At 45.2% G+C, this 23054-nt stretch overlaps 1 long non-coding RNA gene across 1 annotated transcript in view; it reads left to right on the top strand.

Moving 5' to 3' along the window:
* The window catches only part of LOC130540625 (uncharacterized), a 184834-nt gene that overhangs the window by 29856 nt on the left and 131924 nt on the right, over positions 1-23054 (top strand). The gene's annotated exons all lie outside the window — the stretch shown is intronic.

Raw genomic sequence — 23054 nt, 5'->3', positions numbered from 1 at the left:
GTGGGACAAATAGCCTTCAAAAAGATACATCCTCTTCCTAATCTTCTGAATCTGTGAATCTTGTTTTATTTGGCAAAAGAATGTGATTAAGGATCTTGAGAGGAGAAGGTTGCAATGTATTATCTAGGTGGACCTTATATGCAATAACGTGTATCTTTACGAGGAAGGCACACACAAGAGGAGGTGGCACTGTGACTGTGGAGCAGAGACTGGAATGATGTAGACCCAGGTCAAGGAACGGTGACAGCCACCGGAAGCCGGGAGAGATGAACAACAGGTTCTCCCTTAGAGCCTCCAGAGAAAGTGTAACCCTGCCAACACCTTGATTTCGAACTTCTGGCCTCCAGAGATGTGAGAGAATAGGCTTCTGTTGTTTTAAGCTACACAGTTTGTGGTTATTTGTCAGAGCAGCCCCAGGAAATGAATACAACTAGCAATAATAGTGTTCTTATCCCACAGGGTTATCGTGAGGATTAAATGAGATAATGCAAGAAAGGGGTTATCAGTGCCTGGCCTGCATTAAGTGCTCAGTAGTTGTTAGCTATTATTCTATTTATTATTTTTTGTTAGCTATTACTCTATTTATTATTATTATAGTTGTTAGCTGTTATTCTATTTATTATTTTGAGTAAAAATAGGTTTTGGTCCAGTTCTGTAGAAGAGCCTGAAATGGTGACTTTTATGCAAGGTATTTATTGAGGGGGTAAAACCTGTAAGAGAATGAAGGAAGCAAGATAGGGAATATAGTAGGAAGGAATGATATTCGGCTTCCCCAATACCAAATCTGTGTTAGCCAGGGTTCTCCAGAGACAGGTCCATTAGGATATGTGTGTGTGTATAGACAGATAGATAGATGAGAGAGAGAAAGAGACAGAGAGATTGAGAGAGAGAGAGAGAGAAATTCAGAGAGAGAGAGAGAGAGAGGGAGAAAGGAGAGTGGACTTATTAGGGGAATTGGCTCACATGATTATGGTGGCTGAGAAGTTCCATGACAGGTCATCATCTGCAGGCTGGAGACTCTAGGTTGGCTCAGTCCAAGTCTGAAGGCCTCAGAGCCAGGGCAGCTGATGGCGTAACTCAGTTCGAGGCCAAAAGCACTAGGACCCTGGGGGGCCACTGGTGTCATAAGTTCTGGAGTCCAGAAAGCAGTGCATTTGGAGTTCTAACGTCCAAGGCAGCAGAAGAAAAGTCTGTTCCAGCTCTCAGAGTAAAACAGCAGTTCACCTTCTGTGGTTGTTTTCTCTGGGCCCCCAGCTGACTGGATGGTACCTGCCAGCACTGAGGGCAGAGGATCCCCCAGTCCACCTAGACTCACACTCCAGTCTCCTCTGGAAACACCTCAAGATGCACCCAAAGGAGGGCTTTACCAGGTCTCTAGGGATTCCTTCATCTGGTCAAAGTGACACCTAACATCCAGCCCACACGTCCACCCCTTGACAACCTGGCACCCATACACACCTCCTTAAATCTTTCTTAATTTCCGAGTAAGACAATAGCAAGGCAATAGTGCCACCTAACATGGTGAAACCATTCTGCATACAACTGAAAATGCTCCACTCTTTCCCCAGAATTCGGCTTTCAGGATTTCAACATTTGGGATTTTAATCTTTTGGGATTGTGATTTTTGGGATTTTAGATTTGGGGATGTTGCTCTTTTGGGATTTCAACATTTGAGACTATGGAATTTTGGATTGTGTCTTTTGGGATTATGATCGTCACCACAAGACAGGGCAAGGGGAGAGCCTGACGCTTAGCTGCGAGGCAAAAGCTGGAGTCCAGCCTCGTCATGACCCAATGGGGGTCGCTGAGCACAGCCAGCGTTGTCCCACCTTCAGGCAACAGAGCCAAGCTCTTCCACTCTTGTATCGATTAGTCATTGTGTGGGGGCAGTAGGGGATGGGGTGACAGACTGTGGGGTAACATGGCCCCTTGTCTTTCCAGTGAGGCGGGTTATGGTCAGCACCGGCTGGCAGCCTTGCTGGTGAATGAATGGCACTAGACCTTGGAGTCCACCTTGCAGGCAGCCAGTTCTGGCTTAGTCAGCTTCATGCAGCTCGTTAATTCCCATCAGTAGCCCCTCCATTCTATGTGCAGGGAGCCTGTCGCCTGCAAGGCCTCATGTCCACAACTGTTTCATTGCCCTCCTTCTGTGCTGCTCTTCTTCAATTCCCTGTTTCTGTTAGTGGGCACCACTAGTCCCCCAGTGGTCCAGGCTGGAAGAATCAGAGTCACCTTAGCTTCCTTCTCTGACCTCGTCTGCCTGATCTAGTCCTGATCTGTGTGCAACCTTCCTCACCTGTCACCCCCTCTCCTTGATGCCAGACATGGCCTAGCCTCTCATTTCTGCTCTCCCATCCTGTTAGCAATAGGTCCTACCAGGTCCCCCTGCCCCCTTCTCCTCTTGTCAGTTTTCCCCTTCTGTCACCCCTCTTTCAATCTATCAGCAAAACCTTTCGGCTCCCTTTAAAGATATTCCCATCTAGCCAGTGCCCCTGGCCTCCGGGGACTTTGCCTCTCAGAGGCTGGACAGCAGCAGTGGGCCTGCTCCTGCTCCCCTAGGATTCATCTTAGCCTGACTGATCAGTAATTTCAGCACTCTGCCTTACTTAGAAATCTCCAGGAACTTCTCAGTGAATTTACAATAAAATCTAAACTACTCTCCCTGGCTCTGGAAGTCCTAAGAGATCTGGCCCTGCCAACTTCTCTGACATCACTCCCTCCATGGTCCTCACTCCCTCCATGGTCCTGTTGCTCACACCACTCTACCGCACTGAAGCCTTGCCTTTTCTCACCTGCCACACCATGTCCATGTCAGGATCCCTTCCTATGCCCTTGCCTGGAAGGCTCCCCCAGATCTCTGCATGGCTTGCCTCCTCCTAGAGTACAGGTCTTTGCTCTAATATGGCTTGCTCAGAGAAGCCTGCTCTGACCCTTCAACTTAAAACCATTCTCCCCTAATTTCCATCACTCTATCTTGCTTGATAGTTTTTCCTTTATGATACATCACTGTCTGAAATTATCTTGTTTATTGATTTTTTTGTTTATTGTTTTCTCTTCCCCTAGAGTAAAAGTATGAGGTCAGAGATTTCAGCTTGTATGCCCAGCAGCTTAAACTGTGCCTGGGTTTACATGCTGGGTTTTTAGTAGATATTGAAGGAGCAAATGGATAGTGTTACTGAATTGACCTCCTGAGAGTGAAACTTTGAGAGTGTCTGATCTGAAAAAAGGCTTTTCATTGTCCTTCAAGATCCTTCAAAATCTGGCCCAAACTTTCTTTATATTCTTATCTTGCATGACACTCTTTCCTATCACTTTTAATCTATCTAAAGTGGGCTTTGTTTTCCACTTTCTCACTGCTCTTTCTCACCTTAGGATTCTGTTCACATCAGTTTCTCTAACCAGCAAGCCATTCCCCTCGTATCCTCAGTTCCTCTTAAAATAACGCATAGCCCATCATCTGCTCTTCTGTAAGGCGGTTGCCTTTGCACATTCCCTTGCCTGGAGAAGCCCTTTTTTTCTCTGAATTTCCATGAGACTTGCACTCTTTTAGGCTGTGACTTGCAGCATTGTACCTAGTAATGTTAGTCATTCACTATATCCTCAGTATCTAGCACCTGCCGCATAGTAGGCACACAATACATATTTGTTAAATGGATGAATATTATAGTTTTGTTATCTTTTTACACTGTAAATGTCATGGAAGGGTCTATTTTGTTTATCTGTGTAACCTCCTACAGCATCTAGCAAGCTTGTTGAATGAGTGAATAAATGAAAGCTATTATTCCCAACTCCAGGTGTAGTTCAACTCAAATAATGAATAAATCTCCCAATTGTCTGGGCCATCTTTTGACATTCCTCTTCCCTTTGGGCACATTGTTTTGTTTACATCCCCATGAATGCTGTGTTCAGAATAGCAATACTAACAACTGATGATTGTGGTATGCAGAATTCTAAGACCATCTGCCAAGATTCCGAGCCGTTGGCATAACCATGTTTTCCCCATTATTTAAAACATAAATCTAGGTACTTCTGTGCAAGGGATTTGCAGATATATTTAAGGCATTGAATCAGTTAACTTTAAGTTAGGGAGATTATTCAGGTGGGCTGGACCTAACCACTTGAGCCCTATAAAACGAGAGAATTTTCTTTGCTCACACACAAAAAAAGAAGTCAGAGATTTGAAGCATTAAGGAATTGGATGCACAAGTATTTCTCTGTTGCTAACTCTGAAGATGCAGGGGACCACTTGATAAGGGATGTGGGTGGCCTCTAGGCCCTGAGGGTGACCCCACATGACAGCTAGCAAGGAAATGAGGACCACAGTCATACAACTGCAGAAAACTCAATTCTGCCACAACCACAGGAGCTCAGAAGCAGATTCTGCTCAGCCGCAGATGGAAACCATACCTGAGGCAACGCCTGAATTTCAGTCCGGTCAGGTCCTGAGCGGGAACCCAGCCTCGCCATGCTCAGACTTCTGACCTACAAAAACCTTGTGATAATAAATCTATGTTGCTTTAAGTTGCTAAGTATGGCACTTTTTGTGACACAACCGTAGGAAACTGATACAGTGATGAGGATGAAGGCATAGAGAAACAACCTTCAAGAAGGACTGGACGAAAGAAAGAGCAACAGCAGTCCCCAAGTTTTGCATCTCTGTCTTATGACTCTGATTCTTCAGCTCCAAGCTCCACAACCACTAACAACTACAGGTCTTGATTCTGTCCCTGGCCACTCAGGTACCCTCTAAGAAAGAGGATTGAGACATGATTAATGAATGAATGTCTTCTTTTTGTCTGGCTTTTGCTTTTAGGCTTAGAATAGAGGTACATGCTCTTTTTCCACTGATCCCCCCTCTAATAAGAGTACCGACCTGAAACAATTGACCTTAAAAAATAAAAATAAGTAACCAGCCCCCAGAGCCCTTGCAGGCAGCATTAGCATTCTTCAGTCTCCCTGGGTTGTGTCCTGGGAGTCTCGGAGAAATGAATCTTATTATTAGTCTGATGCCAGTGACTGCTCCTGACAGCTCCCTCCTCCCTCCCGCAGCTGCCGCGCCAGCACAGGTGTCATGAAGCTGATGGCTTCTCTGGCGTGGGGGGGTGGGGGGCGCGGGGGAAGGTGCATTGAGCCATCAGCTCCAAGCCCGGTACAGGCTCTTGGGAAGCTTGACTCCCACTGAGGGCTTCCACATGTCAGAGAGGCCCCCAGATCTGTGTTCCCTGGACTTTCTCAGGCAGATTTCCCTGGCAGAGTATAAGATAGGTCATTCAGAGGTCTTCAGCATCCCACCTGTTAGTCCTGAGATCTGTCCTCCACACAGAGGCATGCATAGAGTGTATGTGTATATTTTTTTAAATTATGAAGTGAACACATGTGTAAAAAGTAATCATGAAACAAACATTGTTAGCACCTCGGAAGGTCTCTCATTTTTCCCTTTCCAAACACAATCTCTCCCTCCTCACAGACAGAGATAATCACTATCCTGAAGTTCACGAAAATTACTTCCTTGCCTCTAAAAAAAATCCCTCTTTTTGATACCCGTGTATGCATCTCTAAGTAGAGGTAGTCTTACTATGCCTGTTTACAAACTTTATGGAAATGGAATGTGTGCCCTCTTTTGCATCTTGCCTCTCAGCATTGTATTTTTGAGATCTATCATGTTATATCTTAACTGTAGGTTGCTCATTTTCATTGCTAATATTCCATTTTCTGAATATAGCACAATTTATTTATTCTTATCATGATGGTCATTTAATTTAGGTTGTTTTTAGCATTTGACTATTTAAGCTGCACTGCCATGCACATTCTGGTACACATGCACCTATTTACACAGGCAGTGGTTTAGCCAGGCCACGTGCGAGACCACGGCAGTGGGTGGGTATGCTGTGTATGTATCTCCAACCTTATAGAGTATGTCAACCTTCTTTCCAAATTGAATTCAAATGCATCCCCCCAAACAGCAGATTTAATTTTCTGATTCTCTGCATTTTTGCCAGCCACAGGTATATTCGTTTTCTTTTGCTGTATAGCAAATTGCCACAAGCTTTATGGCTTTAAACAACTTAGATGTATCACCTTACTGTTTGCCTGGGCCACAGTCTGGGCACAATTTAATGGGGTCCTTTCTTCAGGGTCTCCCCAGGCTACACTCAAGGTATCAGCCTGGGCTGGAGTCTCATCTGAGTCTCAGGATTCTCTTTCCCCTGGCTGTCGGCAGAATTCAATTCCTTGCAGCTGTAAGACGCACGGACACTGCATCAGCAAGGCCAAGAGAAGCACGCCTCTCGACGTTTTGCCGCATTCTAAAGGCCCCTTTGATTAGGTCAGGCCCACTCGGCATAAACTCCTTTTTGATTAACTAAAAGTTGATGGATTGTTAATCTAATCACAGGACTGCTATCCTATTCACAGATTCTGCCCACAGTCAAGGGGAGGGGATTACACAGGACCTGTACATCATGGGGTGGGAATCTTGGAGACCTTCTCAGAATTTTGCCAGCCACATTTGGTATTCTCAGATTGTTTAAGTGTCAGCTACTAGATCATGTAAATTTTTGAATATCTGAAGGCAAGCAATTTTTCATGTTTATTGATGACTTGCATTTCTCTAGGTGTTTATTTCATATGCTTTGCAGATATTTCTCCAACCTGATTGAGCAATATTCTTCAGTAATAAAATAGTATCATAGATAACACTTATTGAGTGCTTATCCTTTGTCAGCCATTTACATGCATTACCTCTTTTAATATACTTAAAACACTCTGAGTAGGTTCTATTGATTTCTCCATTTCATACATGAGGAAATTGAAGCTCCAAGGAGGTAGGCAACCTAACAAAGGCGTGTGGTAGGGATGTCACCGATTTGATCTTTGAACCAGCCCAGTCTGACTTCAGAACCCATCGTCTTAAACTCTAAGGGAACCTAGCATGCTGATACAAGGGATAAGGGGATTTGCTCCCTGCCATGATAGGCAAATGGTCTCATTTCTTTTATGACAAAAATATTGCTCATATGAGTGAAAGCCTGACCCTTTATATTTTCCAGGTTAAGCCCTGCCTCTTCCTCTTGTTCTGTGGCCTCTGAGCTAGCTGCTTCTCTCCCCTCCAGTCTAGCCAGCACACTGCTGTTACATGGATCTTCTCCAGGCTTCAAGTGCACATGTCTGACCCTACCCAAATCTTATGGGACAAACTGGGACTCTGGCCTCTAAGTCCCTTCTCAGTCTGACCCCAAATTCCTTTCCCAGCCTCATTTCCCCAAACCCTCTTCCCTGGCCCTTGGAAATCACCAGAGTATACACAGCCCCATGCTGTACTCAAGCTTTACCCCTAATTGGGAGCTCTAGTCCCCTGCTGTCCTCCCCATCCCCCACCATTCTACTCATCTCTCAAGGCCCACTTCAATTTATATCTTGTGAATCAGTCATCTCTTAACCTCTCTCTCCTACAGAGATCTTTCCCTCCATCTTATGAGTTCTCATAGCATTTATAATTTTTACCCTTTGACACCTGGTCAGATCTGCCTTGATAATAATACTACCTAATTTTTTACATGTCTCAATAAAATCACTTGTTCATTGCTGATTGGTTATCTCCTGAATGGTTTTCAGTCCTTATTTTACTTGAATTTTCCATAGCATCTTAACCTAGGAAATGAGGACTCATTCTGGAAATTTCCTTCTCTATTGGTTTCTAGGACATCTTTTTCTCTTAATTTTCTTCCTACTTTGGACAGTCCTCTTTGTCCATATCCTAAATGGCTGTTCTTTGGGATTCTGTCTGTGGCCCTTTTCCTGGCTACTTCTTTGTATCATAGCCCTGCTGCACTGCCACCCCATTGGACTCCCTCTCCCACTGGACTCCCTGAGGTCAAGCACGGTGTCCGGTCTTTATTGCATCCCTGGGGCCCAACCCAGACACTTGCAGAGCAGGTGCCTTGCTTTATGCGGTTTGTGAGTTCCCACAGTCTCTCTGACATTGCATTGCATGTGGCAGGTGGCACTCATGGGCGGCTGAGGTGGGACTCATGGTGAACGGATGCGGACAGGGGTACAATTCCTTAAGGAGGACATCCCCTTGGGAATTCCTTTTTCCATTTTTTGACTTGGGGTGTGTCTATATGGGGAATGCTAGTTGTCTTCAAATAGTTAAACTTTAGACAACTCTTTTGCCTTTAGTTCAATTCATACCTTTTGAATTCCCTCAGATTTATTCTGGTTTATTGCTTGTAAGACAGCTGGTGCTCTGTCTCTGACCTAGCTCCCAAAACCAGACATGGAAGCGTAAATCAAATAACTGATATTTGGACACTGAGTTTCTGTCCTCAAAATGTTTCTACATCTCCTCATTTGGTCTTCATTAGAATACTGAATGTACGAATTCATTAATTAAAAAGGTTTCTTGATCTAGGCACTGTCCAGGGTGCTGGGGGAGCCATGGAGAACCACTACCACCACATCACTGGCTTTAATGATTTTGGCAATGCACCTGCTGCCCTTATTCCCATTTGAAGCTGAGGACAGGAAGGCCCTGACAAATTATAAGTTTCCCATGGTTACTCTGTTGGTAAGTGAAGGATCAGGAACTTGAATCCAGATCTTCTTACCCCAAGTCCATATTTTATTGTATCAATTTTCATGGCTAAAACACCTGCCAAACCCTGAAGGTCAGCGGAAATGTGTTTTTCTTGCCATGAGTGGTTTGCAAGTTTTGTCATTTCCTGAAAGAGAAACAGAGGAGCAACAAGAATACTGTTTGAAGCAACACTTAGCTTTTTCTCTCAGGTTCTTTCATGTTGAATGGCCCAGGTTCCAGGAAGATTTATTTTATTTTTCCATTAATGATCCCAGAGCTCATCCAGGCCTGAGGGACTTGAAAACCCCTGACCAGAACCCCTGGACCCCCCAATCTCTGACCATAGGCTGAGGGTAGGGAAGTGTAAGAAGTTTGTCTCCCATACCCGGCACAGCTTGCACACTTATTGCCTTTCTCTGAGTCCTGGGGGCCTCATTGCCTGGATCTCCACCCCCGACCCCGCTAACTTCCCTCAGAGGAAAGCAAAGGTTAACTGAGATCACACAGCCAGGTGGATGCCTGGATTCACTTTCCCTGGGGCTAATTATGGAGCTACATTAGATAAAAGTCAACATATGTTGTAAAAGGCACTGTGTATCATTGCTTGACAGTTTCCAACAATGTGCTCATGTAACAGCTGTCAAAGGCAGTGCTAGAAAATGAGGAATATGTTGATTTATGTATATCAGATCTGTCCTCACGCTCTGTAGTGGAGCGGACCAGGCAGGCTCAGCTCTGTGGGTGGAGACTCCAGGAGGGGCGGCCAAGGAAGGAAGGAAATTCCCTTAGTTCAGAAGTGCCTGGAAGGGATGGCTGAAGCCTGAAGCAGCTGCCACTTGCTGAGGTCCTTTGCAGTAAAATTGCCTAGGGGACATCTGTTCCCTTTTTACAATAGAGAGAAAAGTAAAATCCATCTCCTAAGGAGCAGGGGCTGCTAAGGCAACCTCCTGTGCTGTCCTTGGTCTACTGGATGGGACGTATGGTCACACTACGGAGGAAATGTCTGCCCCATTTTACATGGCTTTTGGGAAAGGGGGTTTCTCTTAAAGTAACTGCTTTGAATTTTCTTTATAGTTAGGGCATTTAAAACAATTAGTTAATTAATTTAAAAGATGTTTAATTGACAAATAAAGATTGTATATATCCAAGGTGTATAACATAATGATTTGATATATGAATACATGGTGTCATGATTGCCACAACCAAGTTAATTAACATTTCCATCACCACCCTTGCTGATTTCCAGCGTCTGTTTATCTCGTGACTGAAGGTTTGTAGCCTTTGACCAAAATCTTCCCATTTCCCCTATGCCCGCAGCTGCTGGTAACAACTGTTCTACTCTCTTCTTCTATGAGTTTGACTTTTTAAGATTCTATGTGTGGCTGGACGTGGTGGCTCATGCCTGCAATCTTAGCACTTTGGGAGGCCGAAGCGGGTGGATCACCTGAGGTCAGGAGTTCAAAACCAGCCTGGCCAACATGGTGAAACCCCGTCTCTACTAAAAATACAAAAAGAAAATTAGCAGGGCATGATGGTGGGCACCTGTAATCCCAGCTACTCAGGAGGCTGAGGCAGGAGAATCGCTTTAACCCGGGAGGCAGAGGTTGCAGTGAGCGGAGATCATGCCACTGCATTCCAGCCTGGGTGACAGAGCGAGACTCCGTTTCAAAAAACAAAATGAAACGAAACAAAACACCACAAGATTCTACATGTAAATGAGATAATATAGTCTTTCTGTCTCTGGCTTATTTCACTTAGCATGATGTCATCTAAATTCACCCCCGTTATTGCAAACGACAGGATTTCCTTCTTTTTATGACCAAATGGTATTCAATTGTGCATAGATACCACATTTTCTTTATCCATTCATATGGCGATGGACACTTAGGTTGTTCCCATTTTATCTTGGTTGTTGTGAACAGTGCTGGAATGAACATGGGAGGGCAGGTATCCCTTCAGCACACTGACTTCATTTCCTTTGGGTGTAGACCCAGCGGTGGTATTGCTGGATCACATGGTCGTTCTGTTTGTAATTTTTTGAGGACCATCTGTGCAGCGTTCCATAGTGGCTGTACCAATTTACATTCCCACCAACAGTGTGCCACAGCTTGCTTTTCTTGACCTACTTGCCACTGCTGATCTTTCATCTTTTTGATAAGAGCTATTCTGACAGGTATGAGGTGATATATTTCATTGTGGGTTTTTATTTTTTTTTTGGACAGCGTCTCACTTTGTCTCCCAGGCTGGAGGACAGTGGTGTGGTCTCAGCTCATTGCAACCTTACCTCCCCAGTTTCAGCAATTCTCATGTCTCGGCCTCCTGAGTAGCTGGGATTACAGGCACGCACCGCCACACCCAGCTAATTTTTATATTTTTAGTAGAGGTGAGGAGGTTTCACCATGCTGGCCAGGCTCATGTCAATCTCCTGGCCTCCATCTGTCTTGTGTTGGGATTATAGGCATGAACCACCACACTCAAACTCATTGTGGCTTTTTAATGAGCAAACTCAATTTTTTAATTTGTTTTGTATTTTTTCCCCAAATTATGTTAAAAGAGGAAATCAAACAAGTTTTCTCTTGCCTTTAAAAAGCTGTCTCTGTTTTCTGTGTGGTTTTCTCTCGGGGCCATGCAAAGGGACCACTGGTCTCAGAGGATCTGATTATTACGTAGAAAGTCACTTTGGTGTTACTGTTGGAACCCCCACTGCATTCCAAATTTATCATGGGCTTCTCTCTTTGTCCTCATTTTTTTTTGCCTTTCCTACACAACAAGCTCAGTTATAGCTTCCCCCTCTTTAAATGGTAAGAAGTGACTTAGTAAGAGCATTAGGCTTGAAGCATAAAGCAAGCCCCTGAATACTAATGGAAAATTCAAACTCTTAAATAATTACCACTAAACTTGTAGTTCTGGGGAATCTTTCACTAATAAACCAAAACAAATACTTCTGCTTACTTGTTGATGTTTATTGGGACAAAAACAGAAACTCCCTATGTCCTTCCATAGCCTCCAGCACAGTGTCTCTGCGGGTGAGAAGGGGGCAGGATTGCAGAGTGCACCTGGCTTTGTCTAAGGTGGGACTTGTGGTTGGTGAAGTAGCCTGGAGGGCCCTTACTGCAGGCCAGAGGGAAGAGCAAGCCTCCTTTCCCCTCTCGAGGCTTGTCTGTCCTCCATCCAGTTGTGGCACTGATTGTGTTGATGAGGATGTGCTCTGGTTCCTTGTTTACACATTCTGCCGCCACCGTGCTGGCCACATGCACCATGGGGGATGTCAGATGTCCCCCAGTGCCGCCGCATACCCAGGCCCTGGATGGTACACTGTGAGGCATGTCCGTATTAGGCAAATGCTCCTCTGACTCTAGATCTGCTGACCTCCCAGGAGGCTTCCAGGTCATAACCAGGTATAGCCAGACTCCCACCACTGAATCGATTTCTAGCAATCTAGGTAATGGAGAAAGCCACTTGCAGGTTCCCACTCTCATCACTGAGACGCTGTGGGGACAGCTGATTGCATAACCAGCCAATGAAATCTTCACGGGCACTGCACATTCATTAGTGAAGGTTCAAAAAGAAGATTCACAACACACCAAGGGTAATTAACGTAGCCAATTCACAATTTTAATCTGCAAAAGCAGGTGTGCTCTGTCCAGAATAAGTGAGGAAGCGAACAGCAGTGAGCTAGCTGCAGGGGCCATATGAGCTTTCAGCCAGTGATCCGTATCTTTTCTTGGAGGGTGCATCCTTTGGGATGGCTGCATCTCTATTAACCTGACTACCAAGAATGAGTAGAGAACTTGATTTATAGGTGGTGTGAAGACCATCTTAGCTAAGCATGAAGAAATTTCAAGAGCAGTTGTGAAGAATTTATTGGAGCAGTCTTGTAAAAATGTATCTTTCTTTATTAGTGATCAGAAAAACATTTTAGATAAAAGGGTTCTATTACTTTAAGACGGAAAGGTAGTGTGGAGTGGTGAGAAGAACACAGAATTCAGAAGCAAAGAGTTAAGGGTATTGGTTTATTAGCTGTGTGATCCTGAGCCAGTTAATCAACATCTCAGAGGCTGGGCTTTTTTTCATCTGTAAAATGGAATAATCATAGCAGCTTTATGAAATTGTGGTAAAAATTAGATAATAAATATAAAAGTACTCTTTAAACTTAGTATACATTTATATTTGCTGTATTTCCTCACTTGTAAGACATATTCCCCCCCATGTTTTAACATTTCTAAAATCAATATGTTTCTTATAATTGATATATATATTCAATGTGGTTGTTCTTTCCTTTCTCCCTGGAAAGTTATTAGATTGATGGCATGTCTTGCAATCAATGACTTCTTAGAGACATAAAAATACGGTAGTTCAATAAAATGAAAATAGTTTTATCTGGCTCTGGAGGTCAGATTTATTATTTTTCATTTGGGTGTTTAGAGTCATCTATTCATGTGGCATAGCTCCCATTTATTAAGTGCGTTTCATTATTTGCAACAAAATAGTACCTAATGCACAGGCTTTTTTGCAGAATTCCCATTTCCTCTTAATTATATTTGGTTTTGTAGTTGGAACAACACTGGCTTGTCAACATTACTGATGGGTGAGTTAAGGGATGGCGATGATGGGGAAGTGTATGTGTAGCGGAGGTGCCTCAAGGATAAGGTCTCGCCATCATTACTGGTGGAGGTCAGGGACAGACTCTTAGCTTCTGGGTGTACCATCAACCCTAGTCCAGCACTTGCTTGACAAACTCTTAGAGACTCCAAAGAAAAAGCCCTATAAAGTGGAAAGTTTTATTATTATTAAAAGATAAGATTACTTAGACACCAAAATGCAGTTTTCTTTCTTCTAGATTGATTTCTATTAACTTGAATGAAGACTCTTCTTTATACCTGATTGTGCCATTTTATTTTCAAAAACACACACACTGTATTGACAGTCTTATTCCCTCATTGAATTTTCTGCAGGTTTTTGTTGTCTTTTATGAGGCTATTCCAGTGAGGGAAAAAGTTAAATGGAATTTATCGCAATATATTTACCTGGCTAGGTTGTAACTATTTCTAAAATAAATAAAACTTTTAAGACAAGAGAACTGAAAAAGTGCAGCTATCCATTGAAGGCTTCTCACCTCCCCTTGGGAGGAATAAACATGCTTCCCACTTACTGCATAGCTTTTTCTAGGGCCCCTTTTGTTTTTCCCAAATAACCATTGTCTAAATAGAGTGGCTTGTATGAGATTGTACACCCTGTGAGTGGTCCTATTAATATTCATTAGTAAAATGTACACAAGGCACTGATCCATAGGTTTTTTTATTCAAAGATATCGTTTCAGTGGTAAAAGTTCAATTTTGATCTACTGGGTAGAGTCAACGCAGGCTGAAATCATGATCCTGAATTCCACCTCCTCCCATCCTTTCCGAACCTGCAAAAAATATTAACAACTTTGGCCCAAACTGAAGCCGGGAAGACATGAAAATGAAGCAATAAATGCTGTTAGACGCCAAGTTCGGAATTCATCTGCTCCTGTTGAAGGCCTGATGGTGTCTGCAATGCAAATCTCAGAGTCATGCCTTAATCATTGCCGCAGGGAGACAATTAGGGTTAAAATATAGATTTCTAGATAACGAGAGCAAATAGTAAAGAAATAAATACACAACACAAAAAGAGCTAATGTGCCTCATTTATAGCAATACTTTCCTCAAGGAGGCCTGAAGGGATTTCGAGCTGGAGGATGGGCTTCCTGGATGTGGAAGAGACTCCAGCTTTTATGAAGGAAAGATGAGGATGGCCTCCCAGGACCTCGAGTTCAAGTTGAGGGCCCCTAAAATCAAGGCAACTGAGTAGTTTTACATTTTATATTTTATACTCTGGCGGTTAAAAACACAGGCTCTCAAATCAGGCCCATGTTGAACTCTCAGCTCAGCCAATTAAAGCTCTATGACCTTGGGCAAATCACTAACCTTCTTTGAGAACTAAGACTTTAAGTTTCCTCATCCAAAGGGCTATGATTCTCCTTGGTGTGTTCCAAAGACTGAATGAGAGGGTATGTATAAAACGCTTAATGAAACGATCAATCTTAGCTGTCATTATTATTACAATCACTGGCCGTACCAATCACGAGTTTATTTTCTTCTGAGAGACAACCCAGCGGAAGCCAGGCTTGCCGGCCGCTCTTTAGCCTTCCTTCCTCTTAGAACGTTGTGTGAGAATTGGCGCTGCTCGTGACTGTGTTTCGTGGGAGAAGGTGGACGGCTGCGTCTGGGAGGGCATGGTAAGCCCCCCTCTGGCCCTGCTGTGGTGACAACAGACTCCTCTGGGGGTCCTGCCCCAGTCGGTCCCCTCGAGGGCGGCATTGCCCAGCGGCTGCTGCGCGCGCAGCGCCATCCCTGGACTGGAATAATTCAGGAGCACGAGCTCTGGCCCCGGCACGGCCCCAGCCCGCCCCGCGGTGTCGCTTTTCCACGCCTTCCCGCCTCCCTGGGCTTCGGCTTTGCTCCCGGGTTGCAGGAGCTGTGCGGGGCCCGTGGCTGCCAACTCTGGCCGTGCGTTACAGTCACCACCTCAGCCCAACGAAGTCAGAATCTCTAGGGTGGGGCCTGGGACTGCTCCAAAGCCTCCCAGGTAATTTTTTTTTAAATGTGCAGCTAGAACCGAGAGTCTCCAGACTAGCTCGATGGTTCCCAAGCTGCGCTTGTCCGGAGCCGGGGCCGCTGATGCGGGGGGCTCGGAGGCCTCACTTCAATCAGGGCTGCTGCTCTGGGAGCCGATGCCGGTTTTCTGCTCAAGATTTTATGAAAAGAAAGACTTCTGCTGCTACAAACCAAATCGAAAGCTTTGAAAATTGTTGGACCCAATGGTGTCTGCTGCCATTTGGCGTTAGTCTCGTGATCTGAAACCTGATTTATTCTGGAAATTACTATTTCTTTTCATTTCTCATCATGGAGTCTAATAAATCCCCTTATATTTTAAGGGTCGTCTTGAACGTACCCTTAATAATAAAGTAATGAAGTTTTGTTTTAATCATTATTAAAAGCATCAATATAATATGCTAACATTTAAAAATAAAAAGTCATATCCTGCTCTGTGAATACGTCAGTAATTTACATAGACTGATTGAATAAAAATTTGGAATTTATAACAGATGTCCTGTTATTTTCAGATGCCAACTGGAAATAAGGTTGTATTTACATATAAGCTATATATCCATATTTAAGTGAATATAAGTTATTTACCTTGTACTTTCAGCATCTGTGCATCTATCCATGTGTATATTCATTCACTTTTTTCCTTCAAGAATTACTCCCTATTGGAGATTGGCTACAAGACTTTGTGCTATGGGAGGGGTGTGTGTGTGTGTGTGTGTGTGTGATAAATGCTTATGTGTATGGATATACGCTTATAGATAAATACAGGAAAATATACACACTTATGTCAAGTGTGTGGCTATAGTTGTCAAAGATGCACATTTATTTCTAGATGCTATGGATTCAGTTTCCTGTTCACTGAATAAAAATAGTTTTCACAACTATTTTGGAAAAAAGTTTACAACAAATTTTACTCTCTTCACTTGTGTAGTTCAAGATTCCTGAAATATATTCGGTTAGAAAAAAAATAACATCAGATGAAAGTACAGATATATTAGGGACATACCTGAAAGAGTTAATATAATTAGAATAAATAATCACAAAATATGAAATAAGGACCCAATGTTAATAAATGCAGATGCCAACTAATCCAGAAAAACGTGTGTAATGGGAAAGGAGAGAAAGCAGTTGGGTTTCAGAGAAGCCCAGCTGTGTTTTTGGGTGAATTCAGATGCATCACTATTTTTCAAACCTGGGGATGTTTTTTCACTGATGCCGGGACCCACATCTCCGACACTAAATTGGACTATCGGGGCTTGGAATCTCAGCGTCAGTGATGAATACTCTGCCCAGGTGATTGTAATATGCAGTCACAGTGGAAAATGACTGAACCTTCAGTGATAACTGGAGTTGGGGCATATTCCACACGGGAGTCAGGCCTGTATGCACACTATTTTTGCAAGAAGCTGGCAAATTCTACAAGGAGTTTTGGTGTCATGGGAGGTTAGTTAGGTTATAATTGGCTCTAATTGGCTCTCCCCACAGCTGAAACATCGTCTGCCTAGAGCCGAGTGACACTCCAAAAGGGGAGAGATGTGCTCCGACCTTTGAAAACATCAAAGAAGTCACTTCCAGCACAGCTCTTATAGCCCAGTGCCCTGCAGCTCAGCAGGGCTAGGGCCGAGCCCAGCAAAACTGATAGGAAACAGCTTTTGCAGAATAAGATTTTTATCTTTCCTCCTGGAACAGCAGAGCAGGCAGACTCTCAGAAAAAGGCCTGGGGTGGGGAAGGAGGCAGAACCCTGACTTCTCAGCCAGCACCTGCTCGTTACCTGGTTTCACTACCGCCCAGTATCTTTTGGGCTTCTAATTCCCCTTCCAATGGCGAAACAAAACTCTATACATGGGTATGTTAGCGTGAATGAGTAACCCTTAAAACATGAAGGGGTTTAATACTTATTATGTACTAGGTAATCAGTCTTCAGCAGTTAACATACCTATAAGGCATCCAGGGCCTAATTTTACTCATGTCTCCAGTTTTATCTTTTACAGCTCCATACACCAAACATATGGAATCATTTCCCTTCCCCTAAATAAGCCCTGTGTTCACATCTCTCTCTCATTATTATTATTATTATTATTATTATTTGGTCTCTATTCTTCTCTGTGCAGTCAGCTCAGTGTGGACAGGGACTCTCATTAATTAATTAATCTCATAGCTCTCAGCAATGCAGTGCATTATTCACAGTGGCAGGTATTCAAATATTTGTTGAATAAGTGGGAAAAGTATAATACGGCAAAGCCATGAGATAATGCCTTAATTTCCCAGTGGTCTGCCATCCAAGTCAGAGTGAGAAGATTCAAAACCCATGAAGTGCTTATGTTCCAGGTGATAACAGTCTCCTGTAGGAGCAAACACAAGAGTAATGATACGTAGAGCCCAGGGCAGCAGGGGTGCAGAGGAAGTTTCTCTTTCCTTTCCAGGGGTACATGTGGTAGGGAGCCAGCCTGGCATAGGTGGACACAGCAGTACAGCCTGCTGTGAGACCCTGTGGGTGGGGAACGGGTCAGGGCTTGCCCAGGGCCACTGGGGACCCTGAGTGGCCAGAGGTGAGCAGGCCCAGAAGGCCAGTGGTCGATGTCTGAAGGAAGGTGCCAAGGATTAAAAATGAGAACTATATATTTACATTAAATCGAGGTTATTGGAAGGTGCTAGGAGTGGACTGAAATAGGAAGAGGTATGGTAAAGAGGTAGACACAAATAAAGAAGATCCGCCACTGCCAGAAGCAGCCTAGGATGCTGGATGTCGCTGTCATGACCTCCATAGTGGGCGGGAGCACTGAATTCAAGGTTGGGTGGACTTCGTTCAGTCCCACCTCTGCCACCTATGAATTGTGGGCTCTTGGGTGGGACACTTTGCCCGTCTAAGCCTCTGAAAAACGGGGGTGTGATGCTTGCTGCAAGCACAGCTGAAACTGAGCAGCAAGGATCCCTGAAGTGAAAGGAGGCAGAACCTTTGAGCTAGGGCAGGCTCTTTGGCAGGTGGTCAGGAGACACTGCCTGCTGCCTGGCCACCTCTTGGACCTTCCCCTTCCATGTATGGCCTCCCCTCATGTTTGCAAAAGGAGGTCAGCAGCATCAACTGGTGGCAACGTGCTCCTTTTCTTTTTTTTTTGTTTTATAACCAACAGGACAAGGGGAGCAGCTTCTGTTCTCAGAATCCCTGAGCTGCGCTCCTCTGGAGTGTCACCCCCAGGCTGGAGGAGATGGCTGTGTCAGTTTCCCATTGCTGCTCTAACAAAGCGTGCAGATTCTGCAACTCAGAACCAGAGACGTCCGTTGCCCCACAGCTCCAGAGACTGGAAGTATGGGATCAAGGTGCTGGTTGGGCCCCCTTCCCTCAGGCAATGCTAGGGAAGGATCTCTCCTGGCTTCCGGCGGTTCCTTGGGGTGTGTGGCATACCTGCCCCTTGCCCTCCCCCAACACCTGTCTTCACAAGACCCTCTCCCTGTGAAGCTCATTGTCCACATTTCCCCTTTTTATTCGGCAACCAGTCATATGGGATTACGGCATACCCTAATTACCTCATTTTAACTTGATTAACCTCTGCAAAGACCCTATCTCCAATGAAAGTCACGTTTCTGGGTACTGGGTGTTAGGGCTTAAACATATCTTTTTGGAGGAAGATGCAATTCAACCCATAACCACAGTCCATCCCTGAACTACATGCTGCAGAGGGAGAGACCCGGTTGATTGGCTTAGGTCATCTGAGAGGGATGCATGTGACGCAGTGGTTCGCAGGGCCCACACTCCCCTCGCAGGTACTGGGAGAGTAACAGGAGCCCAGCACCTGGCATAGAGAAGGCTCTCAGAGTCTGGACTAGAGACTACATATTAGCCGTGTAACTTGGAGGAACGTACTTACTCTCCCTAAACTTCAGCCGCAAAATGGAGATGACGCTACATGCCTGGAAGGGTGGCTGTACCAACCCAGCAAGACATCAGGCCTGGAGTAAGTGCTTAATAAATGGAATTGTCACTGGTTGCTGTTGTTACGATTACTACTGTGTCCGGAATTGGTGGGTTCTTGGTCTCACTGACTTCAAGAACGAAGCCGTGGACCCGCGCAGTGAGTGTTACAGTTCTTAAGGTGGCGTGTCTGGAGTTTGTTCCTTCTGGTGTTTGGATGTGTTCAGAGTTTCTTCCTTCTGGTGGGTTCGTGGTCTTGCTGGCTCAGGAGTGAAACTGCAGACCTTTGCGGTGAGTGTCACAGCTCTTAAGGCTGCGCGTCTGGAGTTGTTTGTTCCTCCCGGTGGGTTTGTGGTCTCGATGGCTTCAGGAGTGAAGCTGCAGATCTTTGAGGTGAGTGTTACAGCTCATAAAGGCAGTGTGGACCCAAAGAGAGAGCAGTAGCAGGATTTATTGTGAAGAGCGAAAGAACAAAGCTTGCACAGTGTGGAAGGGAACCCGAGTGGGTTGCCACTGCTGGCTCGGGCAGCCTGCTTTTATTCTCTTATCTGGCCCCACCCACATCCTGCTGATTGGTAGAGCTGAGTGGTCTGTTTTGACAGGGCGGATTGGTGCGTTTACAATCCCTGAGCTAGACACAAAGGTTCTCCAGGTCCCCACTAGATTAGCTAGATACAGAGTGTCCACACAAAGGTTCTCCAAGACCCCACCAGAGCAGCTAGATACAGAGTGTCGATTGGTGCATTCACAAACCCTGAGCTAGACACAGGGTGCTCATTGGTGTGTTTACAAACCTTGAGCTAGACATAAATGTCTCCAAGTCCCCACCAGAGTAGCTAGATACAGAGTGTCCATTGGTGCGTAGCCAGACACAGGGTGCTGATTGGTGTGTTTACAAACTTTGAGCTACATACAGAGTGCTGATTGGTGTATTTACAATCCCCTAGCTAGACGTAAAGGTTCTCCAAGTCCCCACCAGTCAGGAGCCCAGCTGGCTTCACCCAGTGGATCCCAAACCGGGGTCGCAGGTGGAGCTGCCTGCCAGTCCCGCGCCATGTGCCCACACTCCTCAGCCCTTGGGTGGTCGATGGGACTGGGCACAGTAGAGCAGGGGGCGGCGCTCCTTGGGGAGGCTTGGGCCGCACAGGAGCCCAGGGGAGGTCGGGGGAGGCTAAGGCATGGCGGGCTGCAGGTCCCGAGCCCTGCCTGCTGGGAGGCAGCTAAGGCCCAGCGAGAAATCCAGCGAGCGGAGCGCCAGTGGGCAGGCGGGACCCAGCACACCCTCCGCAGCTGCTGGCCCAGGTGCTAAGCCCCTCATTGCCCAGGGCCGGCACCCGGAACGGGCGCTGGCCCACAAGCACTGCGCGCAGCCCCGGTTCCCACCTGTGCCTCTCCCTCCACACCTCCCCGCAAGCTGAGGGAGCTGGCTCCGGCCTCGGCCAGCCCAGGAAGGGGCTCCCACAGTGCAGCGGCGGGCTGAAGGGCTCCTCAAGCATGGCCAGAGTGGGCGCCAAGGCCGAGGAGGCGCTGAGAGCGAGCGAGGGCTGTGAGGGCTGCCAGCACGCTGTCACCTCTCACTACTATAATACTTTGCTCTGGCCATGGTTGAAGGAGCTAAGTAGAGTCATTAGAAGAGACAAGAGTGCCACCAGAGGACCTGGAAGGACCTGGACAAGTGAGAGCGCTTGGCTTTGGAGACTTTGAAATTAAGGCCGTTAGAATGTTCAGGAGAGGATTTCTGGTAGTCAGCAAAGATACAGGCCTAAAGCTCTGGAGAACACTGGGGAGTGATGGCTTTGTCACAAGGCGATTGCAGAACTATGTGTGTAAGCCGGCTGGCTTGGGACAGACTGAGAATAAGGTGAGGAGGAGGATGTGGACCACACTCTGGGGTGCACCTGCACTTAGGCAGGGGGTGGCTAGAAAGGAACTCTATGGGGATCTAGAACCCCTGACAACAGTGTCTTATTTGAGGATACAAGATGTGAAAGAAAATGCTATAATTGAGTGGCATGAGCTCCAGAGGAGGAGGGGGTCACTGGGCAAAGTCCCAGGTCCGGTTTACATGTCCTCTGCCATTGCTTAATGGCTTTTGAGGAGCAGAGAGGAAGACTGAGCCTGGGGAAAGGGAGCCAGGTGGCAGAGTTGTGGGAAGCAAGGCTCAGGTTGAAAGCTGAGAATTGGATAGGAGTCTGGTGTTCCAGGAAATGAAAAGGGCAGAGGTGGAAGTGCGAAGGCCGTCTTCTGGACTACAGTGGGTGATTGCAAGCTGGAGCCCAGCATGGAGTTCAGTCAGGGCAGGATTCAGAAGAGAATCCCAGGTCAGGAACCCTTTATTGGATATCAAAGCCCTGGAGAGTGGAGGAAGCTCCTGCAGCCTTCAGCAGGTGTTAGGATATTGTGTCAAAATTCTGCCCCAGCAGGCACCATTCAACTAGAAGGTAACCCAGGCTTTGGGGGCTGACGAAGCTGGGGTGGTTCTGGCTCACATGGACGCACTAACAGGCACAGAAAGCTAAAACTGTAGATGCACATTTGGGGCTGGGGGTGGAAATGATGACTCCTTAGGAGAAATATGCTATAGAAATTCTAGGCATTTTTTCTCTAGTCTGGCACAAGTTCAAGGCTCTGCAAATGTTATAAACCAAAAAGAATTTTTTTCCAACCTTGTCAAAATACTTTGAATGGATAAAATGAATGCATACTCTAATTATTTAGTGGTTTCTTCTTAATTTGTTGGTCTAAGCATCGTGCTTTTGTGATGCAGTCTGTGTTTCTGGTGGGTTGACACATCCATTGTCTGCTCTACCATATAATCCCCTGGAAAAACAGGGATTGGGTCTATGTGAGTATACTTTTTATTGCTAGTAAAGTTCATGACTAAAGATAATTCTGCATGTTTCTTTTGGGGAGTGCAAACTATTGAAAAGACATTCTTTCATTAATGGAAACTCTTTCCAGTGTGCGAGGCAGTGACCAGGTGCTAACCTATTCATCTTCTGCAAGTGAAGACTGCAAGTGAGGGCGGCTGAGAAGTTGGCAGAAAACCCTTGGTTCCTGTTCTCCTGGCTGCACACACATGTCTTCTTTTAAGGCAGTCACTCCTAAACTTTGCTGCACAGTGGAATCACCTAGACATTAAAAAAAAATCTCCAGACATTCTGATTTCATTGGTGGTATAGCATGCAGCCTAAGCATCCTAGTTTTTCCAAGCTTCCCAGGTGATTCTAATGTGCACCAAAGTTTGGAAATCACTGTCATCAGGGCTACTCTCAGACCATTCAAATGAATAACATCATCATTGCATCTGTTAAAACACAAATAATAGAACACAGTATAAATCTCTATGATACTGGCTAATGAATCAGTGTCATAAGTGATTTATTCTGTTCTATACAGTACTACAGATACGGTATGACACTGTATAGTACTGTATAAAACAGAATAAATCAGTATTATCAATAGAATATAGAAAAGACTGAATAGCCTCGACTTAAGTATATAAATATTCAATGATATACCATAAAGAAAGACTCACGGATTAGTGAGGAAGGGATCTATTATTTAGTTAGAAATATTGCCTAGTTATTTTAAAATAATCATTGTAAATTGTTGGGATTTTAGGGGATTTGATAAATGACTTCCTCTACACTGCCCATGTTTAAAATGAGTTGAGAGATAAAGTCAGAAAGAGAGAGGTCAATATATTACACTGATTACTTGCAGAGACTGGGTAGAGAATGTGGGTCTAGATGTGTTAGAAAACCAGCTCGCTAATGCTTTGCACCTGGACTAGAGAGACTTGCCCAGGTGGAGTCCCTGGCAGCACTAAACACGTCAGGTCTTCCCATGGGGCCAACTCTCAAAGCCAAGGGCAGAGGGGCAGACTAGTTGGGACCCCCAGTGGGAGTGCAGAGACAAAGAGGAAAGAGG

This window comes from Pan paniscus, chromosome 9, assembly GCF_029289425.2.
Source record: "Pan paniscus chromosome 9, NHGRI_mPanPan1-v2.0_pri, whole genome shotgun sequence".
NCBI classification, from domain to species: domain Eukaryota; kingdom Metazoa; phylum Chordata; class Mammalia; order Primates; family Hominidae; genus Pan; species Pan paniscus.
Note: the sequence above shows the minus strand (reverse complement) of the source record. Positions and strands in the feature narration are given on the sequence as shown.